Source organism: Juglans microcarpa x Juglans regia, chromosome 1D (genome assembly GCF_004785595.1).
Source record: "Juglans microcarpa x Juglans regia isolate MS1-56 chromosome 1D, Jm3101_v1.0, whole genome shotgun sequence".
NCBI classification, from domain to species: domain Eukaryota; kingdom Viridiplantae; phylum Streptophyta; class Magnoliopsida; order Fagales; family Juglandaceae; genus Juglans; species Juglans microcarpa x Juglans regia.
Window position 1 is genome coordinate 6,438,715 of NC_054594.1, and position 21,325 is coordinate 6,460,039.

The 21,325-nt window shown below is 40.4% G+C and overlaps 1 protein-coding gene and 1 long non-coding RNA gene across 13 annotated transcripts in view; one reads left to right on the top strand and one right to left on the bottom strand.

The window, feature by feature from the left end:
• Positions 1 to 21,325, bottom strand: part of LOC121235190 (receptor-like protein 14) — a 103,743-nt gene that overhangs the window by 19,244 nt on the left and 63,174 nt on the right. The gene's annotated exons all lie outside the window — the stretch shown is intronic.
• On the top strand, positions 1,030 to 17,627 carry LOC121235256. Of its 3 annotated transcripts, XR_005934552.1 has the most exons (6): positions 1,030 to 1,304; positions 2,106 to 2,162; positions 2,587 to 2,687; positions 2,906 to 3,007; positions 10,195 to 10,564; positions 17,318 to 17,627. It is a non-coding gene; the product is annotated as an uncharacterized LOC121235256 (long non-coding RNA). The 3 variants fall into 3 exon arrangements; XR_005934554.1 differs by lacking the exon at positions 2,906 to 3,007; XR_005934553.1 differs by lacking the exon at positions 2,587 to 2,687.

Below are 21,325 nucleotides of genomic sequence, written 5' to 3' on the forward strand. Positions count from 1 at the left end.
GGCATAACTTAAGGGGCGTACTAGTATTACTCTATATCAATTTCTTTTTTTCTTTTTAACTCTTATTATATTTACACTTTGGACCCATTGAATTAAGAAACATTATGACTCAAGTTCACCACCAAAGGAGTCTTATGGAATACCTTCTTTACGTGTGGAATTTATTGGATGCCAGCACATTTGTTGGTGGTAGTACTGTTAATGCGAATGTTCATGTGGACTGTTATCGGCCCACATCTGAGCAATTATGGCCCTTTAGTATTGTACTTGTTTTCCCTAGCAATTCTGGCCCTTTAATATTGTACTTGTTCATCCTAAGATTTAGTCCGGCAACAATAATTTTGCCTGAGACGTATCAATTCAAAAATCATTTCAATCCATCTCATCTCATTTCATTATTATTTATAAATTTCAACTCATAAATTTTATTAATATTTACAAATCATCTCAATTTATTTTTAAATTCAAACGGGATTATGCCAAATAAGAGGAGTGATCTAGTTACCCTTAATTTAGCATCTTAATAATTCAAGAAATGATTTGAAATTTTTAAACATGGGAGTCTTTTTTTTTCCCTGAAATGACAGCAGTTTGCATGCTCTGAATCATGTTGTTAAAAGAATTATGAATGGAGAATTTTATATATTAATTACTATTTATTTTTATATTTTATTATTATAATTTTTTTATATATATAATATAAGAGTATTTTTTATAGAATGAATGTGAAGCACAAAATAGTAAATAATAACTTATGGATAAGTTTTCATCGTGAAATAGCTATCTTTAGGCCTAGTTTAGATCTTTAACTTCTTTCAACTTATCTCAATTCATCATTATAATTTTTTCAAATTTTAATAAAAAATATAATAAATAATTTAACTTTTTCAAATTTTAATAAAAAATATAATAAATAATTTAACTTTTTTAAATTTTAAAATAATAATAATATTAAAAAATAATATTCTAATAATATTTTATAATCTTAACTCAATTCAGCTCAATTTATTTCAACATTCCAACGCAATCTTACGCTTGGAGTCAAAGCAGCGTCACCTGAAGACAGACTCACTGGAGACATGACCACCGCACATCTTTCGCTCCACTCTCCCTCCACTATCTCCAAGAGTAATTCTCAATGCTCCACTCCCGGCGTACAATAGCACCTCCGGCGCAGAAGAATCATCACGCCGCCGTTCATAGTCTGCTCGAACAGAAGCCGAAGCCGAAGCCCAGACGACTACCATGCCACTCTCAAAGCTCTCAACTCCAAAGGCCGCACCCCAAGGAAATCTCTTCGCCAGGTCCTCCCCTCATATCCCATCTACTCCACTTTTTAGTTTTGCCGACAAAATTTAAACGAATTTCCCGAAATCTTTCGGTTTTGTTTGGTTCCCGAGAAAATGTTAATATAAATGACAATTCCAAACGCTTCCTTTGTAGATGTAGCAGAAACATAAGAGAATTCAAGATACTTTAATTTGATTTCGCCTACAATTATGCTTGTCCGGGAACGTAGTTGTTTGGTGTAAACTCTCTATTCGAGAAAATTTTCCAATGAATGAGTGTCTGTGACTGCAGCATTATATGTTGAATAATGAGATCAATGAGCAGCTTGCGAGTGCGGCCAATGTTGAAGAAGGCAATATGGTGCTAGAAATTAGAACCCAATGCTTGCTCTTTAGCTCCACTCATCTACTCTATAAGAAGGAACGTTGCAAAATTTTGAGCGTACAAGCATGTGCTTGGTTGCACATGCTTTCCTTGGCTTGTATGTTATGCAATTAGCATTATATTAAGCCCAATACGTAAGCAAGCATGAGAGAAATGTCTTGCATGCAACTACAGAAAATCTACTTATTCGGATAGATATCCTTCCCTTTGACTCAAAATAGACCTTTGGTCTGATATGGCACAATTTTTAGTGTAAAGGTTAAAATATAATGCTATTCCGAAATGGTGTGACTTTTGATAAGAGTGTTGTTTGTTAAAAAAATGAGAGGGTGGTGTAATGAGAAATTCTTTTCTTCTATATATATATATATATATATATATATATTGATGTATGCCCTAGACTGACTTTGTACATTTTTTATGATCTTTAGGATCCCCACATGGCTGCTATTTCGAGTGAAAGATTTGCAAGCACAGACAGGTTGAAGGTAAAGTATGACTTCGGTTGTAGCTAAAGCTGTAAATAGTATTGATATATTATCACTGGTTTCTCCTGGCTGTGACGCATGTGTCTTTCTTCTCCAGAGCATTACAGTAATTTGACTCAATTAACTTGAATGGTAACAATTTTAATATATCGTACTGTTTGCGCTATGGGAAGTGTTTCTCTTGCTTTTGACCGTAATGGCAATTTACTTTCATCTTTTTCATTCTACAGCAAGTCTCTCCCAAAATGCTTTTAATAATTTTTCTGCAAGTTAGAAGTTATACATTAAAGTTTGGTATTAGTTTCCCATCCTCCATACACTTAAATTGTTACCTTATGCATATGAGTCTTTAAAAAAGCCAGAGAATTTTGTGTATTATAGTTGTGTATACAATTAATGTAGCTGAAAACTTTTTTGTTGACAGAACTTAAGCAGTGTCAGGTAGGAATTAACCATTTGCAATCTTCAATGAATGGCTCTAGATGCCTACACAAAGAATTAATTATTTACAATCTTCAGAGCCAGGTAGAAAGGATTTTATGTTTCCCTTATGACTGGATTGTTGGTATTCTTCACTTTTAGATATCCATGTGTATATTAAAGTGACCGATGCCATTTTAACTGTCAGCATTCTATGTGGTTACGTAATGGGTTTATGCATATTTTTTGTGCGAGATCCAATGTTTTCCTATTGTCAATAATATGTTGTCCATGATTTTGACTGCTTTGATTGAACTGTTTAGGTTTTGTAGGAAGACTTTGTGAAATGTCACATTTGCTCCCATATGTTGTCATTTCTGGGAAGTATAAAGTTGTTGAATCATTCCAAATCAAGATATGCAAAGGTGAGAATCCAACTTTTATCTACACTAGTTGCATGATTTTGCAATGCATGGAAACAACTAAATATGAAATGAAAATGAGACTTGTAACTAATTTAGCATGACCTTGAACAATTATGGAATAAATAGAACTTTTAAAAGAGTATCAATGTCGGTACCTTGATATCTATAATTTGGCTAAACGCATTGATCTTCTCTCATCTTGCTTTCCTTTATTTATGTAAATAGAATTCTCTATAAATAGTGTGCCAAAATAACCTAACTATGAAGAGTCGTATCTAACTGATAGGTTATTTGTAATGCCCGTCTTTGTGGTGGGTCTTTTTATAAAATATTTTGATAAAGGACGACGGGAATTACTCTCCGATTTAAAACTTTTTACTTCTTCTCAGGGTGCAAGACTTTACGTTTATAAAATAAAGATGTGCTTTTACAATAAAAGAGGTTTATAGCGGAAAACATCAATTTTAATAATAAAAGACCTCTCTTACAATTTAAATGCTTGTGCCTAGACTTCCGTGCTCTTCCCCATGGGCTGTGTCCGTCCCGACGCGTACTTCATTTCCTTCCCTATGGGGGGAGGGACATACATAAAAACTAAAATGAGTCGAAAACTCGTAAGCATTACTTCATGCAGTTAAAATAAAATAACGTAGGTTTTCATTCATGCATTCATCATTCGTACATACTGTACATACATGCATGCGTGCATACGTGCGTTCATTTGAAAACGTCACTGGACGGGGTTTTCCTTTGGAAATGGACTTTCTTTTAGTAAAACGTGTCCCTAGTCAGTGCCTTCATTTCTGCAAGAGTGCGGTGCGTTCATTTCTTAAAGTGCATTCATGCTTGCGTGCATACATACATACATACATACATTCTTTCTTTTCACTTTCATAGGCTGGTACACACTGTTACGCCCCGTGTGTTAGGGTTAGCGGCCCTATGGCCAATGGATTCGTCCGTGGCCACGGGTTGGAATCCCATTACGCTAGGGTGCAGCACTGGATGCACTACCAGTACTACTGTCCGGCATTGCAATCTGCCTATTCATTCATTGAGTACCCCTTTTTATTCATTTATGTGAACGTTACGTATCTTCATACATTTCATGCTTTCCTTTCATTCTTTCTTTCATTCATGTCAGCTCTAAAGAGTTGGAGCTTTCATTCAGTTATTTCTTTCATTTAACATGAGAAAACATTTCTTTTCGTGAGAAAACATCATTTCGTGAGCATGGGCTTGAACATCCTCTCTCATGACGTCCACGAGCATCACCTCGTGGCATTCACAAAAGTGTCAGTTCGTACTGTCCATAAAACATAAAGCACGGGCTTAAATTTCGCCTTTCACGGCATCCATAAGCATCACCTTGAACGTTGGCCTTCGCGGCGTCCACGAGCATCACCTCGTGGCGCTTGCGACAGCGTCGGTCTGCAGGATCCATGAAGGCGTCGGCTCAAGCTGGTCTTTTGTGCATTTGCATAAGTTCATTTTCTTAGAAAATACGTATAATAGATATATATTATAGTCATCCATTCGCATGCTTACAATTAATAACTTTGGGTGCATAAAAATGGGTATTCATGGAAGGGCTGTACGTACTTATACATTTGAAAGTATGGCATCTTCTTTCGTAATTTCTAGAAAACTCTAGAAAGGCATGAACGTAATACTTACCTGGACTCTATGCTACTTTCATACCATGCAGTCCATTCATGCGCGTGTCAACTGACAACCTACATGCATACATAACCTTAACGTCATTCTCTATCTAATGCATAAGCAACTTAACTATAAATAGGACTACACTATACTTGGAATACTCTCCTTCTATCCCGTGCACTTACGTGCCCTTTACTATGTTAAAACCTTCGGGACCACTACGGTCACCACATCTTCCAACTCAACGTCTTGCCTCGAGTGCTCATTCACTAAGGTGAACCCATGGATTAAGATACTAAGACATTCGTCTTATTCTCCTTTTTGAACTCATCTTGATGCATGACTCAGACTAATTAAGTCACGCATCCCAATCTTAGACAATATACCCATCACTACCTCCATACATCCTAGCCCATATTAAATCCTCATTCCCATCCATACAAGTCACACGACTCTAAGCCAACTCTGAGGCTTAAGCACTGTGTAACTGTGCTCAGGACAGATTACCCATTACATAAGGTGAATCTGTCCGGCACGTGTCTAACCAGATTACACATGTACCTGACCCTTTTGTCACCTAAGATCAACATCTAACATGTTGATCACCTGCTCGTAGGGATGAATGCCATATTCCGATACCAACATTCTCTTAACTCGGCTAGCATGACTATTCATGCTATCCGTCCCTTTTGACAGCTCATCCCAACACTTAACATGGCAAGGCTCCATTCACCATTACGCCTCATGTCACGTCATATAGTTCAAGACTACATCCGAACTATACCATGACCTTGTCACGTCACTTGACATCCCGCTACGTCATTTCTTACATCAACTTCTAACTCATCACGAGTACAGTTTCTCACGTAATTCCGTAACATCGTTACATCTCGTCATGTTCCCGTTACGCCATTTCCACACTAACTTCACCCATCATAAGCACGACTGTCCATAACCACGTCACTTCGTGATGTTGCCCAGTCATGCTTCCGCTGCGTGCTCTTACACTTATTATTCTACTACACCTATACTTCCAGCCGTAAGTCAATTACAGTGATACTTGTCACCTCAGACTACAGGCCGCGTCACAACTACTTCGGGACACTGTTCCACAGTTCCCGACACAACTCATTACGTTCTACGCCAACGTCTCATCCATCACAAGCAGGACTGTCAGTAACCATGTCATTTCGTAACGTTGCCCAATCATGCTTTCGCTGCACTACTCTGATACTTGTTCTGCTATTTCACGCATACTCCTAGCCATAAGTCCATCACGGTGACACTTGTCACTTCAGACTACAGGCTGCACCATAATTACTTCGGGACACTGTGCCACAATTCCCGACACTACTCACCACGTTCTACTCCCATCAACTGCACAACCATCCTTATCTCTATGACACGTCACACGGAGTGTCGCTGCCTCGTGGAGTACACTCCACGTATACAACCTATCATCAATATGGCATACCCGCCATACGATGCATCACTCCACCATGTAGAGTACACTCCGCGTGTACTCCCTCTTCACATGCTACAACCTATCATCAATATGGCATACCCGCCATACTATGTATCACTCCACCACATGGAGTACACTTTTCGTATACTCCGTTCATACACACCACATCACCATTATGGCGTACATGCCACATGGTGCATCAATCCACCACATAGAGTACACTCCACGTGTACTCTCTTCACACACAACGCCACATCACCATTATTGCATACCCGCCATATGGTATATCACTCCACCACATTGAGTACACTTCACGTATACTCCCTTCATACACGCTACAACCTATCATCAATATGCATACCCGCCATACGATGCATCACTCTACCATATAGAATACACTCTGCGTATACTCCATTTTCACATGCTACCACGTATCATTAATATGGCATACGCGCCATACGATGCATCACTCCACCACATGGAGTGCACTCCTCTTGTACTCCATTCATACATGCTACGACCCATCACCGTTATGGCATATTTGCCATATGGTGCATCTCTCTGCCTCATAGAGTACACGCCACATGTTCTTCATTACACTCGTTACGCCATATCACCATGATGGCATGCCCGCCATGTGGTGTGTCACTCTACCACATGGACGTGTATTCCATTCACACACCATGCCAAGTCAACATTATGGCATATCCGCCATACGGTACATCGCTCCATCCTCCCGTTACACACATCACGCCATACAGAGTACACTTTACGTATACTCGATACACGTTACGCCACATCACCATTACGGCATACCCACCGTATGGTGCATCACTCCACCATATGGAGTACATTCTACACGTACTCTCTTCATACATAACACCCCACACAGAGTACACTCCGCGTGTACTCTTCCCATTCCACACAATGCCAGGAGAGTATATTCTACATACACTCTCTTTATGTCACACTACGCCACACACAAAGTACACTCAGCGTGTACTGTTCCCACTCCACATGTCACGACACTAATACTACACATACTCCTCAACCACACTACACCGCACAGTCCACAACACTGCACAGCACAATTTTCAACTACGCCCAACACATCACAGCGCAGTACACAGATAAGCTCAACACTTCACATACACGGCACATCACATCACTACACTACACCGATATGCCCAATACTTCACAGCGCCCTACACAGCACATCTCAATGCTACACAGTCATTTTCCTAATACTAACAGCACAGTCCACAACCTAGTCCACTAGTCAATATCTAACATAATTAAAAGTGATAGAGAGTTATACTATTGACGGGATAACCCGTGCATTGCTCATTGATTGTCACGGTCGATGACATCGGAAAGGACGTACGGGGCGGCTACACCACGTACGGGAACCGTTTGGGCGTTTGGATAGCTAGGTGTGGTCTTGAAAGGCTTGTGAAGGCCTCATGATGGTGGTGAGGGGCATAACATGGCGGCTCTAGCCGTGTACAGTGGCAATCAGTCACGCGCAGTAACTGTCCATCACTTGCAGTGATTACCCACCACATAAAGTGGTGGTTTGGACCTAAGGCTTGGCTAAGGGAAATGCGGTGGATCTCGTGGTGGCATCGAGGTGGGCGCTACGGTGGCTCACGACGGCTGATCTGGCAGCACAATGGAGGATAAGCCGTGGGAGAGTGAGAGAGAGTGTGCGTGCATGGGTGGCAGATCGGGGCCGTGGGAGGTTGGGTTGGCTTGGTGGTGGCCTGAGGAGGCTGATGATGGTGGTTACCCACCGTGGATGGTGGTGCACGGCAGTGGAGGAGTGCAAAGCCGTGCGTTAGAGAGAGAGGGAGGCCGTGCGTGAGTGAGAGGCTTAAGGGAGGTGGAGAGCTTGGCTGACTTGGAGGAGTTTGGGGAGGAGCCATGGTGGCCAGGGGAGCCACTTGGTGGCCGTGGGTGCCGCGCACGGTGAAGCCTTGCGTGGGTCTCCTTGTTCGTGCGTGTGTGCGACGGAGGGGGAAGGTGGCTGCATGGGAGGAGCTGAGTTTGTTGGAGGGTGGTGGCCGGTGGCAGAGGAAGCTACCATGGAAGTGGTGGCACCGAAGGACGGCACACGGCAGCGCTAATTGCATCAAGCCCATTCGGGCTTTGCAGTTCCAAGGGAGAGGAAGAGAGAGTGTGAGAGGAGGAGATCGGTGGGGGTGTGCTCGCCGGAGGAAGGGGGAGCTGATGGTGCCGGCGGTGAGAGTGGGTGGCGTACAGCGGTGCCGGGCTGTGCGATGGAAGCTACGGGCGTAGGGGCTGCGTACAGCGTACGCCGAAGCAGAGAGGGAGGAGAGAGAGAGGGGAGGGAGAAGTGAGGGGGAAAGAGAGAGGGTTTGGGTTTATAAATCCAGTCCCTTTGTCTTGGGGTCCGCGTAACGATCTAACGATAGGGAGGAGAGAGAGAGGGGAGGGAGAAGTGAGGGGGAAAGAGAGAGGGTTTGGGTTTATAAATCCAGTCCCTTTGTCTTGGGGTCCGCGTAACGATCTAACGATAGGGGATTAAAATACTGATTTGAAAATGCGTAAACATTAATTTAATTAAAAACACTTAGAGGAATTAAGGTAAATATTATTTTAAACTAACTTTAGTTTATAAAATAATACTTCTTCATCATTAATAAATGATGAAGTCTTATTTAATATATTTAAGAGAATAAAACCATTAAATTAATTAAAGCCTTCAACATAATTTAAATCCCATAATATTTCAAATAACTGGAATTATTTTAATAATTAATATTAAAATGATTTCTGACAATTATAATATTTTGGAGCTTTTCAAAATATTATAATTGTCTCATTTAAAAACAAGTTTAATTCAACGATACTGGAAATACCTCATATAAATATTTCCAGTATATTTAAACACTGGGCGTGCCTTAAAAGTCACCTAATATCTCGAGAGACACGTCGTCATGGTTCGACACACATGACGATTCTCGCAGTCGCTAGAAAGAATGGCAGACTGTTGCATAATTCGGCCATTGGAATTTACTTACGTCAGAAAGAAGGAATTTTACGTAAGAAAGAGAGAAGCTTACGTAAGAAGAAAGGAGCGAGGGTTACATTATTAACTTCCACTAAAATGCAATGACCTTTATACATACGTTACCTACAAAGATAAAAAGTTGTGAGTTGAGAAACCAAAAAGATGTGCTTAGAGAACTTGAAACACTGCTAACTTTAAATGTAAATTATTATTTTAATTAGATATATTATTTTAATTTTGAAAACTTTGACTTATTTAAATATATCAGTTAACATTCATTTAATAACATAATGAGGTAGTAGATGATAATAGGCATGCTTTCAAAAGTATATATTGTAGTGGTTTTAATTTTTATTTGATAACATAATAGGGGAGTGGATGATGTGGCTGAACTGGAGTAAAGCTTCGTGCTTCCAAAATTATATATTGTATGCCTAATTTTCATTTCAACTTGATTTTGATTTTTTATTCATTAACATAATAGCGGAGTGGAAGATGCGCTGGACAGGAGAAAATCTCCATGCTACCAAAGTTCTATATTAAACTTTTATTTCACCATGATCTTGAACGTGATCTCTAGTTGCTTTTTATTGATTAAAAGAACTGCATTTTCAATACCAAGAGGAAATGGATACACAACCTGTCTTTTTAGCATAGAATGTTAAATCCATCGCAGTTATGCACTGTTATTCAGTTATTCAATTCTCTGAGTATGTGTCCAGGATGATATGGTGCACTTTTGTGTGTGTGTGTCTGTGCAATTTAACCTTTGCTTCATACTTCCAAGTAAACACTAAAAAAACAGAATACGAGTTTCTTGTTCACACGTTTTCTCTTATATATATATATATATATATATATATATATATATATATGCACACACATATATAACAATCTGTATAAGTTTGTTGTCTGTAGGTTGTCTCCAATGTACCCTTTAATATTATCAGTACAGACGTAGTCAAACTGCTTCTTCCAATGATGGATAGGCGTAGGTAAAAAAAAAAGAAAAACAATGATGGATAGGCATGATACCAGGGAAGGGCTCGCGGGGTGGAACCCACATCTCATAGAGAGGAGGAATACCAGGGATGATAAGGGATAATTAACTCTACAGCTCACTGGAATGGGAAAAGTAATTTCGCATTACTCCAGTTTTCTCATAGCATTATTTAAGAGAGAACAGGAAGTAAGGCTGAAATGTATACAGCTTCCATGATTTTTTTTTTTTCAGAAGTTGTTCTTCTACTCCAGCTTAGTATTCCCTTTTATTTTCCTGTCTAGAATTCAGGTAGGTGTTACATTTATTTTCAGGAGACAGCAGTGTGCTTGGTGGAATTGTCCTTGCGGACATCAGAGTGCCGACCAATCAATATCTTTGTCAATTTCTATTCAGGTATCCTTGTGAGACTGTAAACTATGTGGAATGCATATATTGGCGGGTGTTATGCCTTGTCTTAAGAAATTTATAGTAAGCTTTTTTATGGTATTGCAACTGAGAATCTGTAACATTCAGAAGATACATGTTTTTTTTTCTATGGTAAGTTATCTCTGCACCCAGTGGTTCTTGAAACATGACCTCACCGTAATTGCTTTTTCTAATGGAACTGTTTTTTCTACCTATATTTCTTCTTGGCAACAATAACTTACACAAGTAAAGTAATCAAAATACAATCTTTAAAAGAGCCTTCAAAGTTTGGTGCTGTAGAGTTCTGTCCCTACCACTTACTCAGAATATTTTGCACCATCTTAAATATACTTGACATAGGCTTTCTGTATGTTTCTCATATCCTGAATACAAGCTTAAGGTGCCAAGGACATATTTTTTCCCTCAGCCTAATGTGAGTGATTTATATCCCTTATATGCAGGTAAATACTCCCAACAACTGCAATGTGTTATTTTTCTTGGAATAAACTTTGACCAACTCCTTGTCGTTCTTGGTTGGCTTTGTCTCTCCGTGTTCTATCATGAGCATAAGATGGATTCAGAAGATTTTAACGGAGCTATAGATAGCATAATTCTACATGCATAATATGATGAGATAAGGGAGATGTACGTAGCAAGATATTTGAAGAAAGAAAAAATTAAAAGATAATTATTAACAGACGGAAAGAAAATATAGTTGTAGTTATTTCCTTCATTGTTTTTTTTATAAGTAAGAGATAAACTTTATTGATGTGAATGAAATAGACATGTACCAAGTACACATTAAGTATATAATAGAACACCTAAATACATTCTAAGAGCGATGAACTAAGGATAAGAATTCATGAATATCATCTCCATTTAATACAATAGCTGAAAACCAAAGCAATAAAGTATGAAGAAAAAAATTCTTCAGCTCCACTATTGTTCGTTCCTTATCTTTAAAACAGCGCGCATTCCTTTCCATCCAAATATACCATATGATACACAACGGAATCATTCTCCAAACTGCTGCCACTTGATGATTGCCTTGCAATTTTCTCCAACAACCCATCAAATCCACCACCCTCATAGGTATTACCCAAGTCACACCAACCCTTCGAAAAATCTCATCCCACAACCCTCTCGCTACGTCATAATGTAGTAAAAGATGATCTACCGATTCTTCACTCTTTTTACACATGTAACACCAATCCAACACAACACATCCTCTCTTCCTCAAGCTGTTTGTGGTCAAGATCTTCTCAAGGGCGGCATTCCAAACAAAGAAAGCAACTCAAGAGGGCACTCTAGACCTCCAAATGTTCCTCCAAGGGAATGAGGTGTGATCCTGTATTATCAAGATTTTATAATATGCATTTACTGTGCATTTCTTGTGATCCTGAAACCTCCATTTCAAGCTATCATGTTGTGCCATAGTAGTCCCTAAAGAGTGTAGCAAGCTGAAAAAGTCTGAAACCATATATAATTCCCAATCATGAATATCCCTATTAAACATAATATTTCATTAATGCAAACCATGAGCAGCTAACCTCACATCCGCCACTGAAGTCTCCTTATTAACTGCAATACGATATAACGCCAGAAACACTCTTTCCAATGCATGGTCTCCACACCACACATCCCGCCAAAAACTGATCTGGTTGCCCTCACCTGTGACAAAACGGATATGATTTACAAAACTTGTCCACCCCTTCCTTATAAACTTCCATAGCCCCACTCCATGCCTCCCTCTCATTTCTTTGGAACACTAACCATCCCAAGCAACACCATATCTAGCATCTATAATTTCCTTTCACAAAGATCCTCATTCCAAATGATATCTCCAAAGCCATTTCCCCAATAACGCTTTATTAAAAATTCTCAAATTACAAACACCCAACCCCCCATTCACAACTGGGGCACATACTGTCTTCCAATAAACCAAATGAAATTTCTTCTCCTCCCCTATGCCTCCCCATAAAAAAGCCTTAAAGAGTTTCTCAATCCTATTCACCACCCCTGCAGGCATAGGAAAGAGAGATAAAAAATAAGTGGGAAAGTTAGTGAGGGTACTCTTAATAAGAGTGAGACGACCCCCTTTCAATAAATACACCATTTTCCATCCAGCCAACCTTTTCTCTATCTTCTCTACCACTTTATCTCATATTTCTCTACTCTTGAAAGTTGCACCTAGCGGAAGGCCCAAATATTTCATTGGGAAAGAGGACACACTGCAATCCAAAAGACTTGCTAGACTGCGTATATTAGGAACCACACCCACCGGGACCATTTTAGACTTGCTAAGGTTCATCTTAAGCCCTGACACTGCTTCAAAACAAAGTAATAAAGCACGTAAAGTTTGGACCTGACTCCTATCCACTTCAACAAAAAACAGAGTGTCATCTGCAAAAAGGAGATGTGAAATGGTACAAGGGCTACCAGAGCCATTTCCCACCTGAAAACCAGATAAAAAAACCCCCACCCACAGTAGCCTGTACCATCCTACTCAATGCCTCCATAACTATGACAAAAAGAAGAGGAGATAACGAATCACCCTGTCGCAAACCCCTCGAGCAATAAAAAAAACCAGCAGGAGTGCCATTAACTAGCACTGAAAAACGGGCTGTTGAAATACAATGTCGCATCCAAGAAATCCACCTATCTCCAAAACCACACCTCTTAAGCAAATACAAAAGGAATTCCCAGTTCACATAATCATAAGCCTTCTCCATGTCTAGCTTGCAAAGAATACATGGACTTCTCTCCCGCAATCTAGCATCTAAACTCTCATTTGCAATGAGCACCGAATCAAGTATATGTCTCCCATGAATAAAAGCATTCTGAGGCTTGGAAATAATACTTTCCAACACTGGACTAAGTCGATTAGCAAGAACTTTTGAAACAATCTTACAGACACTACTAACCAAACTTATTGGATGAAAATCCTCAATACTCGAAGCCCCATGTTTCTTGGGAATGAGTGCAATAAAAGTCGCATTAAGTGATTTTTCAAACTTTTGAAAAGCGTGAAATTCATTGAACACTCGCAAGACATCACCTTTCACCACATCCCAACAAGTTTGGAAGAAAGCCATTGAGAAACCATCCGGACCCGGCTCTTTGTCCTTAGCCATACCAGAGATGACCTTGAAAATCTCATCTTCAACAAAGGTCTCTCCAAGACACTCACAAGTTGCAGATCAATTGCCTCAAACGGCAAGTCATCAAGCTTCGGCCTCCAAGTTACCAATTCGGTAAGAAGAGTCTCATAATAATGTGCAATATGACTTTCTAGTTCAGCGGGAGAGGATAGAACCTGAGTACCTGAATGTAGCGACTCGATCGCATTGTTACGACGATGAGAATTAGCCATTTTGTGAAAGAATTTCGTACACCTATCACCTTCTTTCAACCAAGGAGCTCTGGATTTTTGACGCCATGATGTCTCCTCTGACAACAAAACTCTTTCCAACTCTGCCATAACCGAGGCTTTCCTCAATAACTCCTCCTCAGAGGCCCCTCCCAATAATTCCTTACCCTCTAACTCCTGCAATTCCTCCAACAAAGTGGACTTTTGACTGTCAGTGTGACCAAAAACTTCCAAGTTCCACTTCTTCAGATCTTGTTTTAGAGCCTTCAGCTTACCTGCAAGAATGAAACTCGGGGTGCCACTAAACTGGTACGATGCCCACCAAGTACTCACCATCTCTACAAACCCGTTCACTTTAATCCACATATTCTCAAACTTAAAATACCGGCGACCCCCCGTGAATGCCCCCGCAATCTAAGAGAATGGAAAAATGGTCTGAACTGACTCGAGCTAACCTTTTCTGACTTAATTCTGGATAGTGGGCTTCCCATAACGGCGAGACAAGGAATCTATCCAATTTCGACCAGGCACGACCGTTAGCCCATGTATACTCACCACCTACCAAGGGAAGATCCATAAGGTCCATATCAAAGATGAACTCAGAGAATTCCGCCATGGCCAAAGTATGCCGATGATGCCCCGATCGTTTACTAGAAAAATGGGTAATGTTAAAGTCACCCCCCAATACACCACGGCACATCCCATAAAGAGTGGATTCCTGCCAACTCCTCCCACAACTGTCGCCTATCTCTATCCATGTTGGGACCATAGGACCCTGCAAAAGCCCAATCCCACCCATCCCTCACATTTTTGAATAATACCGAAACCGAAAACTCACTAACACACTCCTCAATCGCCTCAACCACCCTTTTATCCCACATCAATAACACTCCACCTGATGCTCCCTGAGAGGCCAAATAGGACCAACCCACATAGGAACATCCCCAAATACTACGCACAAATCTTCTATCAATAAAACCCAACTTTGTTTCTTGCAAACATATCACATCACCCTTCCACGACCTTAATAAAGCTTTGATACAAAGACGTTTATTGCTATCACTGAGACCCCGTACATTCCATGAAACAATTTTAGGCTTCATTAAAACTTAACTTTCCCCTCCCTTTTGGTCTAACCCTTCTGCTACTCCCATCCTTAACATCATAATTGATGGAGCATGTTAAACGTTTAAGTTCCCTATCTTGTTTTGTAGCTGATTTCGAATGACTAGCTTCAATAGCCACAAGAAGGGCCATAAATTGTTCCTCATAACCTACGAAAGAGACCCCAAAAATATTTTGTAACTCCTCTACCTTTTTTAAAATCCAATTCGATGAACAACTCCCATACTCTGAACTGGAAGGGAGTGTACACAGAGAAGTAAGAGCCCCCTCCTCCCTAACACTGTTATTGGGAATCAGAAACAGATCCGAAACACCCAAATTATTTGTTTCACCACTTGAAACCATCGTATTAAGAGGAATGTCATCCCCATAAAATATCCCACCAAGAATATTCAACTCCATTGATGGGGAACCACACGAATAATCTAACTGCACCTGCACAGCCTCACCCCGAGATGAAATCTCACTTTCCTGCGAAACAGACTGCTCCTGCACTACCTCAGAGCTTTCGACCACCATGCACGACTCAGAATGCCCATTCTCCACCAACATCCCTAGTGACGAGGACGCGGAAGCAATTCTCGAACTCTCCAGCACTATCGGCTCCACCAAAATCTGCCCCTCCTCTAAAGCGTCCCGTCGGAGCACCTTTACCGGCTCACCAGGGTGGTCGACTGAGGTCATCGGCACTTTCTATGCTGGTAGGGTTGCCGGTAATGTTCTTATTGGCCCCACAGAAGCATGTCTCAGTCCTTGGTCCAATATCTTGGACCAGGCTTCACATGACCTGAGGCGTAACCCATACCATGGCCTGACTCACGACCCATAGGACAAGCCCCACTCTTACGGCCCACAATATCCTTCAGCTCAACCTTGCCCTTAATTCAGTGTTTTAAGTAATTGATTTCATCTAACACGATGCCCACTTTCTCCTCCAAGCCAACTAACATCCTTAAAACACTTTCCTCATTTAACCCCAACAGTCTGCTATCTTCTCCACCATACCTCTGCATATCCTCAGAACTGATTGCGCCTAGCACCACGTCTCTCACAGCACGAGGTGATACCTTCTTTAGCACCTCACTGTACGACCTTGCTCCTTCTGCCCATGCCGATGGAGCACCTCCCTCTCCTCTGTTCTTCTTTGCAAAAATTGCCTGGGATGAGTTCGAAACAGAGGGTGAACAGGTCTCCATTAAAGTATCTCCAAATCTCCTCCACCCCTCCCCCTTCCTCCCTTCCGGAATCACAAGCAAACCTCTCCTCTTATTGCAACCAAATTCTGAGAGGGAGATGAAGCTGCCATTGAGATTACATCCCTTCCTTACTATTTACACAGTGTCTCCTTTCCTACGAGTTCGTAAAAACTCATGAGGACCTAGTGTTCCTGCACATTCCTTCACCATAGAACCCAGCCAACCCAGAGTTTCCCAATCCACTGAAATATATTTCACTACACGACGACTACTTTCTATAATCCTCCACCACCTTACATTCTCCTTTCTGAACTCAAAAGCTTATGGTCAATGAACACCTCATTACAGAACCCCATCTAAACCAACCCACAAACAATACAACCCTAATGTTTTAGTGATGCACTAATCCCCTTAAAAAGGAAAAGCCATTAACGCATCACTACCAACAGTAAGGAAAAAACCACAACAAAAATTGAAACTATACGGAGAGAAAATATAGTAGAGAGAGAAAGCAAGAAATGACCAGGTCAACCCTCATGCAGAATCCCTCATTGTGGGGAAGAGAAGGCCTATTAGCAACACAAATTGGTGATAATATAGCTTTTCTATAAGTACATTTTTGGCAGTGAGCACGGCATTATTTGGTGAAAGTAGTTCCCAAAAGTTACCCCTTTTCTCTTTAAACATCACCACCTTTTACCTTTTTGGACGATAGAAGGATCTTTCTTGCCTACCACTTTTGAGGTTTTATAAAAAGTACCTATGCAGTACCTCTAATTTGTATGCTCTCTCTGGAGCTCCTGCTTTCAAACAAATCCATCAATTTGTGGCCAGATGGAATCAAAAGCCTTTATTAGAGTAGAGGTGAGAATCTCTCATCTCAAATGGTTGGTGTGTGAAGGCTTTCCCTTCTCCGTGGAGCTAACATCTATGGATAACATATCTCCTTTTTTTTTTTTAGGAACAATTTGATATGCTTTTACTCATCTCTATATATGGTGGAACTTGACTTATTTTTGGTTTTTGGCACTGAGAATCACTAAATTCAAGCCCGCAGGAACAAACATCAACCTGACCATCTGGCATGGAACTTCTGACCACTGGTTGTTAGCAGTTGCATCCCTTTCCTTGGCAGTAGTTACTAAAAGATCTTAGCTATTGTTTGGAATACATCTGAGTCAGGGAAGAGTAGATTCTTGGTGATAATCATCACCAAGCATCAATTCTACTTCTCATCTTATTTGTAATTTATGTGCATTACAAATAATGTGCTGATGTACTTATATATACACTCATCTTATTATTGTCGTTACTCTTTTTCTTTTATTCCTAGAAGACCAAAACTTATAATTATGTTATATATACACTCATCTTATTCTTATCACATTGTGCCGATGTAGCATTATCCATCAACTATTAGATCAACTCTTATATTTTTAAAATAACAAATTCGAAGGTTGATGAATGTCACTTCCTCATAGCAAGATGGGAATTTGATGAAAATGTAGTATTTATAGCATTTTTCTAGATGGCTTTTGCAGTCCAGATGAGCTTACATTGGATGATTTCATAAGGCTACCTTTGTGGATTTGAACATGAGTTGTGCAGAGTAGTTATGGAAAGCTAGAGACCCTTTGGTAAGTCCACAGTAACCCATAAGTACAGCAGAGACCGTGCTAGCTCCTAGGGGTGTACATTTAAGCCGTTTAACCGACCTGACCCGACCTGAAACTTCTGAATTAATCGAACTGAATTACCCGACCCAAAACGAAACAGGTGTGAAATGGAAGAATTCCGTTTGACTTCCAAAATTACTCGGCTAAATCGGTTAATACCCGATAACCGTATTTATTAAAAAAACAACGTTGTTTTTGTTTTGTTTTATTGATGACATTCTTCCAGACTAGCGCACTTCCTTCAGCAATCTCTTCTCAAGCTCTCAGATTTCTTTCTCACTCAGTCTCTCAAGTCTCAGACACTCTCCTCTCAGAAGTTCAAAACTTAGCCGGCAGCCCTCTCGCACTCTACGTTCATGTTAAGACTCAATCAAAAACCGCCCTAGAACATATATGGACAACCAAGATTGGGCCACTTCCGGAGTCAAGGCCAAGCTTAGAGGACTTCCCTAGGGGTCTAGTGTATGCCCTAGGAAAATTGCAAGAATGGCACGGGTCAATTAGAATATGGCTCACATTTGCCCACTTGACCGTGCCATGGTTCAACCATGCCAGCCACGCGCTAGCCTTGCCCATGGCCCATGCCATGGGCCAGCCAAGGCCACCAATGGCCAATGCAGTGGGCCAACATGGGCCCCATGCCCCTATCACCAATTTCTTCATTAATTAATTATTTATTTATTTATTTTATTAATCAAGGGACCAATTAGGGTTTCAACCTTGTATGCTCTATAAATATGACCCTTAGCACATTAGTTTGCATCTTTTGAACCTTTGGCAAATTCCCTAAGTGGGTAGACTTGTTCTTGAGATCACCCTTCGGTGCTAGGCACTTGGACTTTTTAGGTGAAATTCGTGAATCCCAAAGAGAGGATCATACCTTACAATTCATGAATAGGTGTGGTTCAATTATCTTGTTCTTGCAACTTGATGCAATTCGTAAATCCAAATTGTGTTATCTTTGTTTTGTTAAGTTTATCAATATAAGAGTTTTATTTCATCTATGTGCAATTCGTGAATCATAATGGAATTGGCTATCTTTTGTTCACTTTGTTCACCATGTTCTTCATTTGTTCTTGTGAGTTCATCCCTTATCTATCCTTGTTCATATATGTTTTCCATCTTGTCATATAATTTCTTGCATATCAAAATATCCTTAAACCATAAAAAGAGTCTTCATATTCTTTGTTGAGTCCATTCATCTTTGTGCATTCTTAACTTGGTGGTGAAGTTGTTCATCATTATGTTTTTGAATGTTCATAGTGTTCCTCCATATATTTCCTTCCATCCATTTTGATCCACTCCAAACCACAATTTCAACCACCATATGTGTTTGCCATAATTCCCATTTTTGGCCATATCCCAAAATTCCCTTCATCCAATTCAACTAAGCCCTAACTGAAATACACATAGCCTCCACTCCCAAATACACCATTCGGCCATCCTAAAGCCATCCACCATAGACCCTAGCCGCCCAACACTCTTGCCCTAAATCCAAAACCCTAATCCTAAACCCTAACCGTCTATCATCATCTTCCCAACACTAAACCGTAAACTCAAGTGGCGCCAACCCTAGTGTTCCCATCTTTCCAACTTTGCCACTTACCATAAATAGCCCCATCATCCACATAAGTCCTAGCCGTCCACCTCAAGACTCCATAAGATGATTCTTTCCTTTTAGGAGTCTTGCCTCCATCATCCATTGACCTAGCCATCCATCAGAGTCCCTCTTGAGTCAACTTCCTTAATTTTAGGAAAGTTGATTCATCCCAATCACATCCCTAAAATCTCTCCATCCTCTTACCATATTCAAATTCAAATTCAAATTCCAATTCAAATCCCTTAATTTAAGGAATTGCAAATCCTCTTCAATTCCTTAAATCACTCTTCCTACAATCTCTCTAGCCAACCAAAGACTCTAACTCATCTACCATATCCAATCCCTTAAATCTCTCAACTCCTTCCATTGACCTAGTCAACCAAAGACTCCATCTTCTTGCCAAAACCAGACCATCCTAACATTAATAGTTATCCAACCCCATGTTTGGCCAACCCTAGCCACCAAACACTAGCTTCACTCTTCCACATCATTCTCAAACTCTAGCCACGCATCCAAAACTCCAACCTTAGTCCAACTCTTCCAATCTCAAAATCATCATTGGCCACCACACAAAACCCTAGTTACACTTCACCATACCAACCCTAATCATCTTCCAAGTGTCCCCAACATCAAGGGTAACCTTCTAGCCATCCCCATTGCATCAAACACTCATAATCATCCCTTAGAACACCCGAACTCATCATCAAACACTAAACTTTCATCAACCTAGGAACCCATTATTTCCATCCTACGTGCCATTATTGGCCAAAGATCAAGCAAGTTGGCAAGGTCACTCGGTCGTCATTCACACCAAGGCAAGCTTGTGGTCCTTAGTGTTAGGGACAAGACCAGAGTCCCTAACAGTTCAGTCTCACTCTCGGTCTCTCAATCTCTCTCTCTGACATCCACTCTGGCATTTCAGTATTTCTTTCTCACTCAGTCTCTCAGGCACTCTCCAGTCTCCTCTTAGAACTCAACCCTTTCGCACTCTGCCCTCTGACTCTCGATGTCTCAATCTCTCTCTCATACAGAAGGTATGGATGATTTGAACCGTTAGGGTTCTTGAGTTTGGGTTGATATTGGTTGTTGAACTTTTGGTTATTATGGGTTTTCCGTTTTCTTCGTGATTTTCTGTTCTCTAGCCTTTCTATTGAATTTCTATCCTATTTTTAGGTATAGTCTTAGCACATTTCACCGGGTGATGTTAACATTGGCTCTTTCTCTGTGTATTGGAAATCCCCTTTGTGTTGATTAGCTTATCATCATCATTTCTGCAACTGAGATTTTTTTTCTCGAAACTACACACGTGGCTTTGTAGTTCTCAAAATGATGAAACATTTTTCAGAAGTGTGAGAGTCAAAGCACAATGTCTCTGTAGTGCTAAATAAATGGGTTGAGGACAGATGACGTTCTGCATTTAATCACAATGGGATTGAATTTGTTGAATCTGGTTTCAGTTTGAACTAGTACTTGTAGGGATGCGGAGAAATTAGTTTGTCATGGGTGTGGATTACATGTGGTTTAATGTTTGTTTGGCTTTTACCTCTTGATCTAGTTTTCTGTTGCTGCGGTGGATGGAATTGGCACTTCAGTTTCTTAACATCCAGTTTTCTTGGGTCCCTTTTAAAACATTCTCAAAACTAAATCCACAGATCAATACTCATTGCCCACCAGGATATACAACACCTCCCACTTCTTTCCTTGCCCTTTTCCCAAACCCTCCTTATGAATTTGATCCCAAGCTCGTTTAATGTACAGCTTTTAGCAAACATATATATATAT